This window comes from Hipposideros armiger, unplaced genomic scaffold (assembly GCF_001890085.2).
Source record: "Hipposideros armiger isolate ML-2016 unplaced genomic scaffold, ASM189008v1 scaffold_1202, whole genome shotgun sequence".
Classification (NCBI taxonomy): domain Eukaryota; kingdom Metazoa; phylum Chordata; class Mammalia; order Chiroptera; family Hipposideridae; genus Hipposideros; species Hipposideros armiger.
The window spans coordinates 354,180-371,824 of NW_017732552.1; positions in this window are offsets into that span (position 1 = coordinate 354,180).

Below are 17,645 nucleotides of genomic sequence, written 5' to 3' on the forward strand. Positions count from 1 at the left end.
CTCTCTCTCTCTCTCTCCTGACAGGAAATTCTTCTTCTAGGGTTAGGTGATCTGGGTAAGCATCTTCTTAGACTTATGGACCTCTCCATTTTTCTGTTTTGCTCTCTTTTTCTTCCTTATCCTTCTTATCTTTGTCTTCATCTTGCTTCTTTATAGATGCCAAATTTCTTTTGCAGTCAATCTCTATTTTATTTATTCTTCTTGAGTTCTAGGAAAACGAAATGCAATCAAACATGTTTTCTATAGCATGTAACAACATAAGCCCTAGTTCATACATTTTCTAGCTTTTTTTTTTTTCCAATAAAAAAGCCAGTCAGGTTGATTTTAATTATTTTGTAGTCTGGAGTCTTCACATCTGGCTAGTTATTTATAAACTCAATCACAATGTTATTGTAAAACCCAAGGATTTCTTTCATTCATTTTGCTATCCAAGGCTTTATAACCTCCAAATTTACTTTGCTAACAGTTTCTCCTGAGGCCTCTCTCCTTGGTTTTCAGTCCCCCACCTTCTTGCTGTGACCCTACATGGCCTTTTTCTCTGTGTAACTACACTTATGATGTCTCTACCTCTTCTTAAATGTACACCAGTCCTATTGGTTTGGAGCTCCACCCTTACAATCTCATTTAACCTAATTAATTCCATAAAGGCCCTATTTAAAATATGGCCATATAAGGGGTTAGGCTTCAATGTATTGATTGTTTTTTTTTGGGGGGGGAGGTTCCATTCAGTCTATATAAAGAGGAATTGAAAATAGAATAAAGCAGCTACAAATTAACTTTATATTTCAAATTAATAACTACACTGAAGAAAATGGAGATGAAAAAACTAACTTATGTAACTTTGAAAAGTAGTGCTTTGGCTGGATACTATAAGATTATGGACAAAAGGAACTGTATGCACATACTATACACTACAAATAATATTTAGTAATTTTTTTCTCACAGGTGTAGGGGCTACAATTCTAAAACTCTTTTATTTGTATACTAGTTTTAACAAATAAGTATATTTTAATTAGTTAAATATATTTAATTAATTAATTAAATGAGAATTCAATTTCTCATTTTTGAAGAAAGACGTTCTCCAGGGTTGAGTATAATAACTCATTTATCTACTATCTACCTATGTCAACTTATAGAAATTGATCAATAGATAGAGTAGTTAGAGATAGTCTGGCATACCTTGCTTTATTTTGCTTTGCTTTATTGTGTCTCACAGATATTGCCTTTTTTTTTTCTATAAATTGAAGGTTCATGGCAACCCTGTATCTAGCAAGCCTATCAGCACCATTTTTCCAATAGCATTTTCTCACTTTGTGTCTCTGTGTCACATTTTGGTAATTCTTACAATATTTCAAACTTTTTCACTATTATTATATTTGTTATGGTGATCTGTGGTCAATGATATTTGATGTTACTATTGTAATTGTTTTGGGGCATCATAAACTGCACCTGTATAAGCAGCAAACTTAATAGATAAATGCTGTGTTTGTTCTGATTGCTCCACTGTTAGGCCATTCCCCAGTCTCTCTCCTCTCTTCTCAGATCCCCCTATTCCATGAAGCACAACAATATTGAAATTAGACTATTAATAACCCTCCAATGGCCTTTAAGTTGTCATGAGAAAGGAAGAGTCACATGTCTGTCACTTTAAATCAAAAGTTAGAAATGATTAGTGTAGTGAGGAAGGTATGTCAAAGCCCATATATACCAAAAGCTAGGCCTCTTGCACCAATGGTTAGACAAATTGTGGCTGCAAAGGAAAAGTTCTTGAAGGGAAATAAAAGTGCTATCTAGTAAGCACACAAATGATAAGAAGGCAAAACAGCCTTATTGCTGATATGGAGAAAGTTTTAGTGGTCTGGATAGATGATCAAACCAGCCATAACATTCCTTAAGCTGAAAGGCCCAGTGCTCAATTCTATGAAGGTTGAGAGTAGTGAAGAAGCTGCAAAAAAAAAAAAAAGTTTAACTAGAAGTGGTTGGTTTATGAGGTTTACAGAAAGAAACCATCATCATAACATAAAAGTGCAGGTGAAGCAGCATATGCTGATGGAGAAGCTGAAGCAAGTTATCCAGAAGATCCAGCTAAGATAATGAAAGTGGCTACACTAACCAATTTTCAATGTAGACAAAACAGCCTTATATTGGAAGGGGATGCCATCTAGGACTTTCCTAGTTAGAGAGGAACGGAGAGTGCCTGACTTCAAACTTCAAAGGACAGGCTGACTCTCTTCTTAGGGACTCATGAACCTGGTGGCCTTACATTGAAGCCAGTGCTCATTTACCATTCCAAAAATTCTAAGAATTATGCTAAATCTACTCTGCCTGTGTTCTATAAATGGAACAATGAAACCTGGATGACATCACATCTATTTGCAACATGGTTTACTGGATATTTTAAGCCCACTGTTGAAACTGATTGCTCAGAAAAAAATGTTCCTTTCAAAACATTACTGCTCACTGACAGCTCACTGGTTACCCTCTTGGGTGGAGATGTACAATGAGATTATTAATGTTTTCATGTCTGCTAACACAACATCCATTCTATAACCCATGGATTGAGGAGTAATTTTGACTTTCAAATCTTATTATCTAGGAAATACATTTTGTAAGGCTACAGCTGCCATAGATGGTGATTCCTCTGATAGACCTGGGCAAAAAAAATCGAGAACCTTTTTGAAAGGATTCACTATTCTGGATGCCATTAAGAACATTTTTGATTCATGGGAAGAGGTCAAATATCAACAGTGACAGGAGTTTGGAAGAAGTTGATTCCAACCCTTCATGGATGACTTTGAGGGACTCAAGACTTCAGTGGAGGAAGTAATTGCAGATGTGGCTAAAATAATAAGAAAACTGAATTAAAAGTGAGCCTGAAGAGGTGAATGAATTGCTGCAACCTCATGATAAAACTTTAATAGATGAGGAGTTGCTTCTTATGGATGAGCAAAGAAAATTGTTTCTTGAAATGGAATCTACTCCTGGTGAAGATGCTGTGAAGATTGTTCAAATGATAACAAAATATTTAAAATATTGCATAAACTTAGTTGATAAAGCAGCAGAAGGTTTTCAGAGGATTGACTCCAATTTTGAAAGATGTTCTATTGTGGATAAAATACTGTCAAATAGCATTGCATGCCTCAGAGAGATCATTCTTGAAAGGAAGAGTCAATCAATGAGGCAAACTTCATCATTCTCTTATTTTAAGTAATTGCCATCAGCACCTGAGCTATATGCAACCACCACTCTGATCAGTCAGCAGCCATCAACATTGAGGCAAGGCCCTCCACCAGCAAAAAGATAATGATTTGCTGAAGGCTCAGATGATGGTTAGCATTTTTAACAAAAATAAAAATATTTTTAATTAAGGTATGTACACTGTTTTTTAGACATAATGCTATTGCACACTTGATAAATTATAGTATAAAGTAAACATATTTTTTTTTTTTTAGCTGAGCCATCCTGCCACCAGTTGGCAGCTCAGCTCAGCTCAGGCCATGAATCAAACGGGGGACCCTGTTGCTCAGAGCTCAAACTCTTGAGCGAGCTCTTAACCAACTGAGCCACTTGGCTGGCTCTTAAACATAACTTTTATATGCACTAGGAAACCAAAAATTTATTGTCACTTTATTGCAGTGATTTAGAAGTGAACCTACAATATCTCTGAGGTATGCCTGTTTTGATATATAGGTATACATCTTCAGATAAATAGGTACATAAATATAAATGTGTGAGTATGCATCAGGCAGTGTACATAGCTATGTCTCCAAGCTCTGTCTATTGAGAGACCCTAGAAACAATGACACCTTTGTATAACACCAATGAGCACTTTTAGTGAACTGATTTTGGCCCCTAAATTCCATTCTCTAAGTAAAGAAACAAGAGCTCCTTAGAGAAATGGTTGATTCTAAGGCTGGGGCAGGAAAAACCAAGTTGAATGTGGACAAACTTATGGTTCCAGAAAGTAAGGAAGTGCATACATATACATATAGATATAGTTATACATTTGATGTAGACATAGATGCAGATGTAAATATAGACATAGACATAGACATAGATATAGATATGTATGCATGTCAGAAAGGCACAGAAGGCATTCCGAGTTCTCAGTAACCAAAGCTGGTACAATTAGAACAATGAAATAAGAGCAATAATAATAATAATAATAATAATAATAATAATAATAATAATAAGTGGTAAGTTATAGAAGCAAATAAATATGTATGTGTCCATATTTTGATAGATACATATGTACATTGGATAAACAAATTACTGGGAACATAGCATAGCACCCCCTTAGAGAAAATTTTCAATGAATGATATAGAAATGAGAGAAATAAAAAAAATTACCATCTGAACACCACAGTAATAACTGAAGACAGCAAGATTCACAATGAATGCTAAAATTAGTGGTCAAAAGTTTGAAGAGAAATATGTATTTGTATAGTCTCAAAGAATCTCCTCAAGATAATTATTGATTACAAAGAGAAAAATAAACTTACAATGGAAAAAACTCAAAGCACATCTTTAAGAAAATGATCATGGTTAGTGTCTCCAGTTATCAGACATATCATTATGTATAGCTGATATCATTCACTGAGAAGGGCAAATGCTGTATGTTATACTGACAAAGAAAAAACAAAACAAAACAAAATGCATACCCTCAATCTAATCATGAGATAACAACTTCAGCCAAAACTGAAGAGCACTATAGAAAATATCTGACTAGCATTCTTCAAAAGTGACAAAGTCATGAAAGACAAGGAAAGACTGAATCCTGGATTGAACTCTGGAACAGAAAATGGATATTAGTGGAAAATCTGGTGAAATTTAAACAAAACCTATAGTTTAGTTACTAGCATGGTGTTAATATTAATTGGTTATTTTTAATAATCATACATTAATTATTCAAGGTGTTAATATTAGGAGAAGCAGGGTGAAGGGTGTACAGGAAACATCTGTACTATTTTGCAGCTTTTCTGTATGTATGAAATAATAATTATTTCAAAAGAATAAAGGACATCAACATACATTTAAGTTTAATTTTCTGCTCTGAAATTTTCTTAGAATTTCAATATTAATTATAATGTGATTTTTTGGTCTTAGTGTCATCATAGTTTATATTTAGATATATAATAACTAAAATTCTTCATGTGTAATCTTCAATTGCATTTATTATATTTTTAGATATATACTTTGCTTTCCTTCTAAAGTTCTTAAAGTTCTATGATAAATTTTATTCAAAAGTATAACGCAGTTTAAGAATATATTTTCAGAAAAGAATTAACATATGAGAAGACACAACACTATTGAATAGAGATTGGAGTACTGCGCCGTTAGTGATTTTTCCACTTCTTTTTAAATAAGGGAAAGAAAAGGAAGCTTAAGCTTTGATGCCTTAGTGACAGGACTTGTGGACCTTGTTAGCAGTGTGTGCTGCAGGGGGGGGTAATGGGAGTAATTGTCTAATTGGCATTGTTTCCCAAGAAGTCATTATGTACCCAGCATAGCATGTGTCATAATTAAATCACCTCAACCACTGCATGGAAGTGTGAGCTAGTTTAATGCATTGATGAAAACCTAAGTTTTACAACTCTAGGAAATGTTACCTGAGATATTGTTTCAATAAGTGATTTTAATACATACTAATTTGATATATTTCCCAATTCTACCTGGCTCATAAAATTTTTAAAAATGCTATGGCTGTTCCAGTCTAATTAAAAATTTAACAAAATGTGTTCTTTCTCAAGACTTTCTTATATGACTTAGACTTTTCTTTTATTGTTGTGATTCTAGTGGTGATTGTAGTTCTGAACAATCAAACAATATGGAATACTTAAGTAGAGATAGCACATTCTAGCCAACTTTATAAAGCCGCATGATTAAAAATCACTTTTAAGAAATTATAATGGATTCTTCTTCTAACCCAGGATGTCAATATTCAAAATAGGTTCAATTACCATGTCAGCCAATGTTTAATGCACTTATAGGATCATTTTTAAAAAGCCACTTGTATTTATCAGATATGAAGATAACTAGGAAAGAAATAGCTGCATAGATATAGTGCTTTGATTAACAAAATGTAATTAAGTGAAAGCAAATGAGATTTTTCTTCTGAATATTAGTAACAGGAACAAAGTAAATTTAAAGAAGCAAATTAATGCTATTAGTATCTCCTCAGCATACACTTAAAAGAACACAATTTGCAGAATTACAGCACATGATACATATTGGTTGTATTCCTTTTTAATTCTTCAATAATCGAGTCAAAATACAGTAGAATTCATTAAGTCATCTTTAGATTATTGACAGTTTATAATATTTGGCTTTTGAGATTTTCAGATGAATGGTGTTTATATTATCATACTTATTATGAAAAGATAATCTGGACTCTGTTAATTTTTTGATTGACTCAAATAAAAAAATACTTTGAAAACATTACACTCAGATGGGCAAGGTTTCTTAAAATGTTAAAATTATTTTAAACTTCTGTGGACTAAAACGAATTCTAATCCTTCCGAAGTCCTAAATCTTTGAAAATACTACAGAAAAATTACACTATCTGGGTAATTAGAACAAGCTTAATACACAGAATCTTCAACCAAAATGATAATATGTCTTCCTACATCAGTATGTACTTCTAAATACTTATATTAAAAGTAATTTAAGTTTATGGTCAACAATTTTGAAATTTTAATAAAGTTAACATTAATAGCGTTATAATAAATTACCTATTTCAGAAGAAAGAAATCGCAAATTTCTCAGAGTGCTGTTTTCTCTTATGAGAAAAATATGTTATGTTAGACTTTTGCATAGTATTTGAGTGATGCTGTATTGATAAAACTGTTCTAAGACCTTGCTTCTGAAGGTGAAGTTCAAGGACCTGTAGCAGTCCCATTAGTTAAAAGCTTGTTAGAAACACAGAATTTTGGGCCCTGACTTAGAACTCTTGGATTATAAATTGACAAATGCTATTCTAAGAAACTGATTCTCTAATTTGGCTATGCATTGGAAACAGAGAATAAAAACAAAAACAAAACAAATCAAATCAAAACAAAACAAAAATAACAGGACTGATGCTATTCCAGCCTCAGAAATTCTGATCTGGTAGGCATGTAGTACAACTTAGACAAGATTTGCAAAAGCTTCCAGGTGATACTAATACACATCAAAGTTTTGAAACCACTCTTCTAAGATACATAATCAATCACCAATAGGTAATATGTTGACAACTGAGAACCACCCAACCAGTCATCGATAGTTATTTTTATTTTTGTTTTTGTTTTAGAGGAATTAACCTTTCAGGTTTTCCTTTTAAAAAAATATGTTTTCTTGAAATGTTGTATATAATTGAAAATATTATAAATTAGATAACAGGGTTACTTCATGAAGTCTTCCCTTTAAAAAGGATGGTTGTGAATATTATTGAAATTGAAAACTTCATTTTAACTACATTAATAAATGATTTGTGTCTATGATTTTACAATTTTTCTAAATTAATAATGTTTTACGCACCTTTTCTCTTTAATCTGATTTCCAAATAAAAGTTCTATTTTGAAATTAAGAACACAGCACTTACTTAGTTTTGATTATTTAAATGTTTGCTTATGCTGCAGTTAATGGTCATTTCCAGAATTGAAACAGCTAATTACTGGGAAGGTCACATTTTGTTCTTCATTACTCTACACTGTGCATGTAAGCTTTTGTCCCAGTGAAAAGTGAATATTTTAAACTATGCTAGGCATTTTTAATAGAGTTGAATTTGTCTTAAATATTCTGCATTTAGGGCACAGGTATCACTTCTAAAACCTGTTTTATGTAATTTTGGGTAGCACCAATTTATAAATAGCTGTTTAATAAATACCAGTAGTGATAGTTACTGTACAGTGCATCTTCCCAGGCAATATAAGTATGCATTATGTGCAATAATATAGTTTTTATTTCAGTTGAACTATCTGAAGTTAATAATTCTATATGATCATTTACAATTCACCCTGATAACCCTTCCAATAAATATGTAAATGGTACTTTTGTGTTCGTTTTAATAAGAACCATGTAGCAATAACTATGTATAATTTCCCTTCACCATATGCTTTAACTTACATTTGTCCTTGTGTAAAATATGAATTTTGTAGAGATTGTGGTCATGAGAAGGTAAATAAGGGAGGAGATATTACATATAGGAAAGTAGAGAATATAGTTAATTACATATAACTGGCTAATTACATCTTAATTAAAAGTCTAAATATATTACCTAGTTAAGTAATATATTGTATCAAATTACAGTGTCAAGTTGATATAAATACTCTTATCACTTTTAATCTGATAAAACTAGTTTTTCTATTATCCATACACATTCTAATTGCTATATAATTATCAATATAGTTTTGAGATATTTAAAAAGTGTTTTAAATATGCATGAAACTTTTACAAAAAGAAGTAAATCCTTAAGTCTTCATTGTTTTTTTTATTATTATTATTATTAGTTTCAGGTGTAGAAAACAATGCAAGAGTTATCCTCTCCACCCCTCACAAAGTAACAACCCCTTCCCCTCATCCACTGCCCTCCCACCCCCGATGTCATACTTATATATTACAATTCCATTGACTCCATTCCCACACTATACTCCATCATTCATGACTATATAGGTATTATATAGTTGACATATAATATTATTCAATGGCAGCTTCAGATTTACAGTGCAGTGGTTAGGCCTCTACACTGTCTATGAAGTGGTCTCCCTAACAAGACATCAGTTCATCTGGCCCCCTACAAAATATTTACAACATTATTGATTATATTCCCCAGACTGTATTTTCTATCCCTGAGGCCATAGTGTGGTTACCAATTTATGTTGTCTCGTCCCTTCCCCTTTTCCCTCATCCCCACCCACTCCCAACTAGCAATCCTCAGGTTTTCCTCTGTGACTATTAGTCTCTGAGACTATTTCTGTTTACATTACTCATTTATTCAGTTCTTTAGATTCCACGTATAAGTGAGATCATATGGTATTTGTCTTTCTCTGACTTATTTCACTTAGCATAATGTTCTAAGTTTCTCCATATCATTGCAAATGGTACGATTTCCTTCTTCTTTATAATTGAGTAATACTCCATTGTGTAAATGTACCACAGTTTCTTAATCCAGTCGTCTACCGATGGGCATTTCAGTTGTTTCCAAGTCTTGGATGTTGTAAATAGCACTGCAATGAATATAGGGCTGCATATATTTTTTTGAATTAGTGTCTTGGGATTTCTGAATAATGACCTAAGAGTGGAATTGCTGGGTCATAAGGTAGTTCCATTTCCAGTTTTTTGAGATACCGCCATACTGATTTTCATAGTGGCTGCACCAATCTGCAATCCCACCAACAGTGCACCAGGGTTCCCTTTTCCCCACAACTTCGCCAGCACTTGTTGTTTGTTGATTTATTGATGAATCTTCATTGTTTTAAAGTGAGCAAAAGTCATGGTTGGGGCTGAGGAAATGCTCCCCTTACCCCTTTAATTCTTCTGACTGGTCAAATAATTCAAACAACATATAGCAGATTAATAGGAAAATATTGAATTTTTAATATGTGTACATGGGGAATTCACAGAAGCATGAAACTCCCAAAGACAACAATGCAACATATATATGACATTTGGACAAAGGAGGAAAAAAGCAGGGATTACTGGTAGTTGAGGAAGGGTGGAGCACCCACGACAGGCAAATTCTTGCTAGGCAACGCAGAAACAATGGGACGCCAGGTAATCTACTAAATATTTGGAATCTTCCTAACTAAGGCTAGGGTGAAAATGCTTAAGGTGATTATACCAAGGTTCCTGTTCTGAAGCATGTCTTTTTCTATCTGAATTTCTTTAAGAAAATGGGACATAAACAATTCTTCCTGAGTTTGTTGCACTTTAATTGATTTCAGTTGGAAATAATCTGCATGCAGGGTGGCACTCGGAGGCACTCACTCCTGACCCCTACATCATCATCTCCACAATACAGTCAATGCTATTAGCTGTAAGTGTTTGAGGTCAGAATTCCTGATGCCAAATTAGTGTCCAGTCAGTTTTGACTGGGAATTCATCAATCAGAGTCCTATACCTACATGATAAACACATTTAGAAATCCTGAGTTGTAGATTCTAATTAATGCATATAGTTGTAATCAAAAGTTGTAGGAATTTTGATGTTTTTTAGTAAAAAAATATTTTGAAAGTTATACCTTAATATATTATAATATATAAATTTTGGGCTTTGTCCCAATTTTTATAAAATTAATGAACTAAATAATTTCTACTATATTCCTATATAATCCCTGCATGAAATTTTTTCCATAGGAGAAAAAAATAAAACGAGATCAAATGAAAAATAAAAAATAAGTAATTATGCAAATAAAAGCACTGAATGAAGAATTATCTCATGTCAGAAACATGAAAAATGATGTAATAAAATATCATTATAATATTTAGATAAAAGCTGAATTTCAGGGAGAACACAAAGTATGATTATAAGCATTTACTTAGGAATTTGAATTTATTCTATATCTAAAATACCAGCAGCATTAGCTGTAGAGATAACCACTGCAAGTTTGGCTTCTTCTACTTGGAATTTAATATAACCACCCTAATTCATTTCTTAAGACTGTTATGTACTAATTAAAGGCTATAAAGCATCTTGCAAATAAAATGCTACATACATGCCTAATAAGGCTAATAACGTTTATAATGATACCAGCTGTTGAAATCCAACAGATATACATAATTAATGGCAGTTGAAGTTTACCTACAGCTTTTCCATCTGCTTCATTAGAATACAATTTCCAAAATTTAAAAGCGTATTTTTACTTTAGAAGTGAAGATTTTCTTTACACCCATTCTAAAATATGTGTAAGTTTTTATATGTAACTTAAAAATATACTTAATTTCTTATTTCAACAAAATACCCAAAGGGAGTTTTTTTGAGAAACACATTTAGAAATATCTTTTTCTCTAATCTAACTATATTTGTATATGTGTCAAGTTTCAATCCCATATTTAGAAATGAGTAATAGCAATCAATAGTTTAACTTGATTTGTGTCACCAACTTCATGCAAGGCTCTCTACCAAAAATTACACAGTCTATTCCTTAGATAATATCCCAAACAAAGCTGTGAGATAAGATTCCTGATACCTCAGTTTCATAGATGAGGAAACTAAGAGTAAATGAGGTATTCATACAGAGATAAGTTTCAATAAATCAGAGAAAATACCTTCATAATGTACCTAACGACCCCTAAAAATGGCGGGAAAAAAGGTCTAAAGTTCACTGGCAACAACAAGAAAGAAAATGATGTAAACATGTGTTATGCACTTTGAAACAACCAAACTCTGTGGTTCTACATGAGTTGAGTGATATTCCTTGTAGCACCCCAGCTTCCTGAGGCAGAGAGGTTTAGTTGGCAGAGTACTGAATATCTTTATAGGTTTCAAATTGGAGAGAATAAAAATAGATGAGGTAAGTATATGTTGGTGGGACAATTAAAAGCCTCAAAAATCAAATATACCTTTGGCTGTATAGAATAGATTCCAGAAGACATTTATTAGAACTCAGGAGAACACACAGTCCAGGAACACAGACCCAAATGACACTCAGCTCCATTTCTCCCCAGTCCTGTATGCCATGGTGTTTTAGGAAAATAGGTAGAAAATAAGACTTAGCTTTTAAACTCTAGCTTGACATTGGAAAATAAGCAGATCTTCATCAAGTGAGAAGAGTCTCAAGAATTTAACCACACTAAATCAGAGTAAAGGGGGAAGTTCTCGATCGAGTTGTCAACAAAACTTAAGCATAAAGGAGATACTGAACATTATTAGTAATTATGGATGTCCTCCTGTAAAACAATGAAAAAATGAATGAATGCAGCATGAAGGTGAAGAAGTCAGTCTGTAAGAAAACATAACCCTGGGTAATAAGTACATAGCCCTGCATAACAGATAACTATTATGGATAATAGTTTGCACAAACTTAATAAAAATATAGAGGCAATAAACAAGAGCTAAAATCTAGATAAGACAAATTACAAACAACTATATGAAAAGTGTAATTGTAAAGTTCAAGAAAGTAATTCAGAAAAAATAAGCAATGCTTATGTAATAAACTATAAGAAACATCCAGAAACATAGAGAGCTGAAAAACAGAACTGTGGAATGGAGGAATAAATTGAAATAAATCATATCGAGCATAAAGAAAAAAAGGCAAAGAATAAAACATTTAATGAGGGGACAATAATTCTGAATGACAGTGATTATTTACCACAAGGATAATTGTCATTGTTGACATAAAATAACTGAAGAAAGGGAGTAGAAAAGGGTTGAGAGAATACAAAAAAGTATAAGTTCTAGTAATCGGAGGAAGAATAAAATATACAGATTACAAGGACACAGCATGTATAAGGGAAAATGAAAACAATTACCATCAAAACATGCTTATTTTAATTACTGTATTTCAGACATGAAGGAAGAATTCTTCAGAAGCCTATCAGAAAAAATTAGGTCACCCACAAGGGGAAAAATTAGGTAAAATTTCTTTCCATCAAAGCTATTGTAGAAAAAATGTGGATATTGGGGTTTTGGATCATATTTGACTGTATTATTTTTGCATTTTAATTAATTTTTAAAGAGAATTATCAGTTCTATAAACATTATAAGTTTGTCCTTATAAAATTTACATGTAAACATGAAATACTGATTTAAAAAATACCATTAACACCATTCCATACATTTTTGCATCTTATTATAAATATTTTAGTAATTGGAAAATATTGTTTTATATATAACCTGTAGTTGCCTGTTTTTTTCATACATTCAAAAATATTCTGTAATTGGCTTCCGTCGGGTGCTATTCTAGGTTATGAAATTATAGCAATGACTAGAATAAAGAAAATGTCATGCCTGCATTATAAAGAAAGGAGACAGAAAACAGACACAATACGTAAATATAAGCATGTTAGAATTTGATATGTTTAGTGGAGGCAATAAAATAAAAGAGAGTACAAGTGAGGCAGGCCTGTGATGACGGAGTAGTGGTTTGACATTGTAGAAGAGGTTGTTGGGTAGGCATCTCTGAAAAGGAGCAATTTGAGCAGTCGTGGTTAAGGCTGTTGGAGAAGCCACATGAGCATCTGAGGGAAGCGCTCTGGGGTAAGGGATAAACATGTGGAAATATCCTGAGGCAGAATATGCCTGGCATTTAAAAAGAAAAAAGAGCAAATAAACCAGTGTGTTTGGAGAAAGTGAGAAAAGGGGAAAATAATTGGAAATAAGTGCAGAGAGAGAAGAATGGGTCAGCGGATTCTACTCTGAGTAAAATGGGATGCAATTAGAGGATTTTGAGCAGAAAAATGACGTGATCTGACTTGCATTTTGAAAGGATCACTGAAGTGGTTGTGTTGAAAATATACTCATGGGGACAAAGTTGGGGGAGGCAAAGTGGTTTGGAGGCTAAAATAATAATCTACAAGAGGAGAAAATGGTTGTTTGGACCAGAAAGGTAACAGTGAAGATGGCAGTGAAGCATTCAGATTTTGAATGTAAATGCACACACACTCAAACACACACACACACACACACACACACACACACACACCATCTACCTGGTTGAGTTTTAATTTATGCACAAAATACAGTTATTTTAAGTGTGCTGTTCAATGAGCTTCAAAGCATACCTCTCTGGGTAGCCAAGAAAACCAAAATATAGAATGTTTCTATCATCTCCACGATTCCTGTTAAGCCCTTTTGCAGCCAATCCACCCATTGTACACAAGCCTCAACAGCCACTGATTGGCTTTCTGTCATAACTTTTATCTGTTTTATAGTCTCATATTAATGGGATCATAGTGTTGTCATTTTGAGATCTCATTTCTTTTGTTCAGCATAACATTTTGGGATCCACCCATGTTCTTGCAGGTATCATTAGTTTGTTCCTTTTAATTGTTGAGCGATACCTTATTTATGTGTATATACTATAATTTGTTTATCCATTCATTAATTCATAGAAATTTGGGTTATTTCTAATTTTGGGTTATGATTAAAGCTCCTGTGAATATTTCAATGTAAGTATTGTTGTGGACATTTATTTTTATTTCTCTTGCATAAATATATAGGAATGGAATGGTTGGAGCATATGTTAGGTGCATGTTTTATTTTTAAAGAAACTATCCTCCAAAATAGTTGAACAATTCTGTAGTCCTAACAGCAATGTATGAGAGGTCCAGTTGCTCAAAATCCTTGCTAAAATGTATTATTGTCTATCTTTTTTTCTAGTAGGCATGAAATGGAATCTTATTGTTATTTTAAATTTTGTTTCTTGATAACTACTGATGTTAAACATTTTTACCTGTGCTTATTGGCCACTTACATACCTTTTTTAATTGTCTATACAGATTATTTGCCCAGTCATTTGTTTTATTATCGAGATTTAGGAACCGTCACATACTCTGGATTCCGTTATTTATCATGAATTTCTAAATAAGACATATCTATGGTCATCCAAATGAAAAGGTTAAGAATGTTGAACTTCAGAGAAAGATTCATCCTGAAAATCTAGATTTTGGAGTTGTCAGTGTATAATATACAGGCATACTTTAGAGATATTGCAGGTTCAGTATTAGAACACTGCAGTAAATCAAGTATGTCAATAAAAATGAGTCATAATCTTTTTGCTGATGGAAGGCCTTGCCTTTCATTTGAAAACAAACAAACAAAAAACCTGTGAAATGCAATAAAGTGAAGCACAATACAATGAGGTATGCTTGCATTTGAAGCCACGAGACTGGATGAGATATTAAAAATAAGCTGATTATTAATAAAAAGAAGAGAAGATCCAAGTACCAGCAATAACATTTGTAAAGAAGAAAAAAAGCCAAAGGAGAAAACAGAATGAGAGGTCTGTATGGTAGGAGGAAAACCAGGGGAAAGTGTGGTTTCCTGAGGGGCTAGTGATGAAAGCATATTAATGATGAAGTATTCACCAGCTGTGTCAAATGTTGCTAATAAGTCAAAGTAAGTTTTGGACAGAAAATTTACCATTGCACTTAATTAGGGAGGTCTTTGGTGACTTTAACAAGAGCAGTTACTATGTAGTTACAGAGTCAAAAACATAATTGGTATGAAATTAGAGAGAGAAATGATGACTAATAAATTAATAAAACCAAACAGTGATCATTTGCAAAAAGATCCAATCAAAGATTGTGCACCTCATAACAGATATTCATCACCATCACATTACCTGTAAAGTAGTTCTGCAAAAATTCAAACCTGAGTCTAGAAAGTGCTAAGAAACACCTTTGGGTTGCTATATGCAAAAACTAGACTGAAAAGAAATAACTCAGTTTTGAAAATAAATAGATAGAAAGAAAAAATATGATAAAATCAGAAATTATAGATCAAAATAGATGGAATAAATTCAAAATAAATTAAAAAGTAATTGACTTCTTGAATATTGACTGGATATTCAATCAGAATGGAAAGACTCACAATTGTGAAAAATTTGAGGAATTTTGAATATTGATTAACCTTTTACTGTTAAGGAAGTAATTTTTTCTTTGTTTTGAAGTGTGGATTTTTGAAGTCTATATCTTCTAGAGAGACATCTTGGAATGTTTATGGATAGATAGTTATATTTGGAAATTGCTTTAAAATAATTTAAAATGAGGAAAGAGTGGGGGTATAGTCAAAATAGTACTGAGTTAATAATCAATGAAGCTAGGTGATGTATATGTGTGATTTTATTATATAATTCTGTCTAAATTTTTATACATTTGATAATTTCCATAATGAAAAGGTTAAAGAGCTCAGTTGATTTATTTAGTATTACTAAATAAATTATTTAATATTAAAATAAAAGAATGTAGGAGAGATATCAGGAAAAGCAAGTGTCAATTACATTTCTAAGGCATTATCCTATATTAAAAAAACAACACCTCAATAATGTTTTTATAAGATGAGAGAGATGACACCTTGCTTGTATGCTAACAGGAATGACCCAATAGAGTTGTGAAAGTTAATGGTGTAGGGCAAAGATGGCAATTGGATAGGCAATATGCGCTCCTTAAGTGGAATCCATTGCTCAAGTGGAGTAGTTGTCTTTACACTAAAACACAAACTGTTCATCTTTAATGTAAAGAGAAAAGGCAGATAATATGGGCACATATGTTGGGGACAGGGAATATAGTAGTGGGAGTTTGAGCAAGTTGGCTTCTGTTTGAAAACAAAATAAGAACCAAGGTCACCAGAGAAGATGTTGCAGATTTGAGAATAAAGGAGAATATCTTAAAGACTCATCTAGAAGAGTGGACAAGGGAGGAATAGAGAAATGTACTGTGCATGACAGCATCAAATGCCCATTTGAGATTATTGGTCAAGAATTTGAGATGAAATCAGTCAGCATAGTTTTGAACCATTTTGTCCATGGTAATCAATATACATCTAATCTGCAGTCAACTCTTGTATCTCTATATGGGTTTTCCAGAATATGACCAGAGTCTTTTCTCTTTTTTTTTTTAGTTAAATGTATTGGAGTAACGCTAGTTACTAACATTATATAATTTTCAGGTGTGCAAGATTATAATTCAATATCTGTGTACTCAATTGAGTGCTCACCACCAGACATCTAGCTTCTTTCCATTATCATATATTTGACCCTCTTTACCTGCTTCACCCTTATCCCACCCTTTTTCCCCTCTGGTAATTACCATTCTGTCGTTAGTGTCTGTGAGTTTGTTTTGTTGTTGTTTTTGTCTTTTTATGCTAAGTGAAATAAGTCAGATTGAAAAGGACAAAAACCATATGATTTCACTCACATGTGGAATATAAAACTAAAAGTAACAAACGGTCTTTTTATTAGAAACATACATCTGATAATAATCTTCCCACAATGAATGGTTTTCTATTGTTTTTAAGTAAGATGAAGGAAAATATTTTAACATGAGAAATAAGGTCATACATAATCTGATCTTTACCAAACTCTCCAGTCTTATTTCAGCCTCTCCCTAGTTGTCCGCATTCTGTTCTTAAAAGGTCTCTTTACTTCCTTTGCCCAAATAATAGTTTCTCAACAATATGTATAATTAAATGAATAAAGGAAATTATCAATTAATTGGTATTTAATAACCAACTGTTAGTCATCTAGATTGTGTAAAGTACTTTCCCAGGCCAAAATGCTGGGAAATGTTACATCTTTTAGAATTGAGACAATAGATTATTTATTTTTGTATTCCCATTATCTCGTAAAATGACTAAATAGTGATCTAGGTGGTTAACCTAATAGTGTATCTTAGGGATAGTTCCAGATTGGATTACAGACATCTTCATTCTTTGTTTCCTTCTTTTTAATGAAAAGCTACATACTTAACATTGCATGGATGTAACACAGTTTAATTCATCCTCCCCACTAAGAAGGGGATGCCACTCCTTGGTTGGGCCTTAATTTGTCATTCATATATTTGTTAAAACAAGGGCACCTTTTCCTAATTTAGAAATCCACCCGCTTGACTTTCAAGTCTATAACTCATCTTTCCTACATTTGGGACCTCAGGGAAAGGAGAAAAAAGAAGGAAAAAAATGACCACTTCAAATCTCATTGTTCACATGCTAATCTGACCCCTTAATAGTAA